General features: G+C 47.0%; 1 non-coding gene across 1 annotated transcript; it reads right to left on the bottom strand.

Annotated features, from left to right (window-relative positions):
- Positions 1-584: 584 nt before the first annotated feature.
- On the bottom strand, positions 585-732 carry LOC114209361 (U4 spliceosomal RNA). The gene has a single exon (XR_003609337.1). It is a non-coding gene; the product is annotated as a U4 spliceosomal RNA (small nuclear RNA).
- Between the last annotated feature and the right edge of the window lie 1,708 nt (positions 733-2,440).

The raw sequence follows: 2,440 nt of genomic DNA, 5'->3' as shown, positions 1-2,440 counted from the left end.
GTTCAGGAAAGAGGCAGCAATATATCCGAGGTTATATTTGCTCTGGGATTGCTATTACCCAGAGCCTCTTCCTACAATGCTGTCTGAATCTAAGGGCCTCAAATGCTAGGTCTTCTCCAACCTTCTATTTTCTCCTTTTTTCTTTCGCTTCTGCATCTGTTTTTAACAAAAGATGAAACCCTTAAATATCTTTAAGAATACTTCTGGGCTGCTTAGCAGGCGCCTCTGACCAATTTTGTTGACTTGTTAAAACAACTTGGGGAAGGAAAAAAAATCTAAATTTTGGAATCAATATTATAAAATCGACTGCCTTTCTGAAACTTTGAAAGCTTGCCCATAACTATTATGGTTGGTAAAGTGCTGACTCACACCTTTTTGTGGAGGAAAGAAGTCTACATGTTCTAAGAGACACAGCTATTAGGTTTTCCCATAAATGTGGGTAGAGTCTTTACTGGGAAAAAGTAAACAACCCAGCTTCCCCCAAATTAGTCATGTCACATGATTGGTCATTTTTACAAGCCTCCAAATACCTTTTCAGAGCTATTTGAAAGGTGGACATCTGCTCCTGTTTGCATGGCCCGATCCCCTTTTCTTCAGGAGAGTGAGGGCAGAGAAGAGCGTCTCCTGTCCCACACACAGGTGAGCCATGGGAATCTGCTCTTTGTTTTCAATTAGCAGTGATCGCACCTCGAATCAGCCTCATTGGCTATGATCCTGCCACTGCTCAAAGCTGTAGTGGACTCTGGGAAGTGCCACACACCTGCAGAAACGGCACAGGGAACCATTTAAGGCAGGTGCTGTGACAGCGGCCACACTTCAGGTCACCAGTGCTCAGCTTTGTGGTTTCCAGACATTCTGGGCTCTCATGGAAAGAAACACAAATCAACTCATTCCAGGCACCAGGTGGGTCAGAGATGCAATTCTTCAGAGTCAGAGAAAAGGCAACTAGGTGATGGCAAAGATTGTAATAAAAATCAAAGGCCTTTCAGCATATAAAACTCATGGACTTCCATAGCAGAGTCTAGGAATAGGCTCTTGCTCTTGGGAAGAAACTGTTTTTCAGCACTTCGATGTCTTAGTTCATCAAATGGGTGGCCCAATACCACCACATTGTAAGGTGTTGTGAGACGGGGAAAAGAAAATTAAATTTTCAACTTTAATGTGCATACAAATCCCCTGAGTATCTTGTAAAATTACAGATTCTGAGTTCACAGAGCTGGGGTGAGAACAGAGATTCCGTATTGCTCACCAGTTCCCAGGAGATGCTGATTCCGTTAGTGGAGGGCCACACTGTGAGCAGCAAGGGGAACAGCCCCAACGCCATGCCTCTCCCTGATGGTAGCTTTGTAGGGCCGGCTGGGCGACCGAATCAGAATCCATTTACAACACAGTGAATACACTTTAAAGTGAAATGTAACGCAAACCCCAAAGTGACGATCAAGAGTCAAACTGTGTTAAATTGTCACATCAGAAAGAAGACAGGACTGCAGGAGCCGTGCAATGCTTTTCAGTCTCCTTTGTTGTGTTTCCTGATGCTACACGTCTAGTTCCACACTCCTTCGGGCTCACGTTCAATTCATAAGGGCTAAGAAGAGGAATATCATTCCTATCTGTTTAAATGTTAGGCCCCAGATTTCCCAGTGTTCGTTTTAGCACATTTACTTCTGTGAGATCATGAATCCTCCATTTGATTCAGAAAATACGGCCACCACATTGGAGAAGGTGGTGTGATGTGTCTGCTGCATCTGGTGGTCATGAAACTGAAGGCTGCACATCATCATTCTGGGGCCCAGGTGTCTTCTGTCTAGTGGCTCCACCACCCCCTGGAACCTCAGGGCCCCTGCGTCCTCTGTGCTCAGGTGGCAGAGAATGGCAGAGAGACCAAGCGTGGCATTGCAGAGACCAGGCCTGGGACAGTGGACACGGCCTTGTCCATCAGGAAGAGGCTGGTCATGTGACTCCCCTAACTGCAGGGACCCTGGTCTAGCGGTGTGGACAGGAGGGAAGGAGACACAGCATTCTCTCTGTGGTGTCACCTAATTGATGTTTAGCTAGTGCTGGCTTGGTGTTACTGATAAAGAATTCACTGGACTTGAAGAGTGAGTCCAGACCATGTGGGGAAGCGTAGCAGGACGTGGAGTCTGGGAGAACTCCGAGATATTCTCAGACCACACCTCCCACTCGGGGAGGCGAGTACATGCAGAACTGTTACTTCTCCTGAGCCAAATACATCCCGGCAGTATGGGTCCCCAGAAAGTGGAGGGGAGGTTCAGCGGACAGAGAAGATGAGACTTATCAGATGACTTTCACAATAGGCCAGAGGTCAATACGATCCTCTAGTTACACACACAAAGGGGCAGGAAAGGTCTGTGAGTTGCTAGCAGGAGGGAGCCAGCGCTCCAAGGTGCATTCTACCCAGCACCCAACTTCTCCCACATTG

This window comes from Eumetopias jubatus, unplaced genomic scaffold (assembly GCF_037043125.1).
Source record: "Eumetopias jubatus isolate StellerSeaLion01/CBP00866 unplaced genomic scaffold, mEumJub1_p1.0 scaffold_6, whole genome shotgun sequence".
Taxonomy (NCBI): domain Eukaryota; kingdom Metazoa; phylum Chordata; class Mammalia; order Carnivora; family Otariidae; genus Eumetopias; species Eumetopias jubatus.
This window is presented reverse-complemented; position numbering and strand designations above follow the sequence as displayed.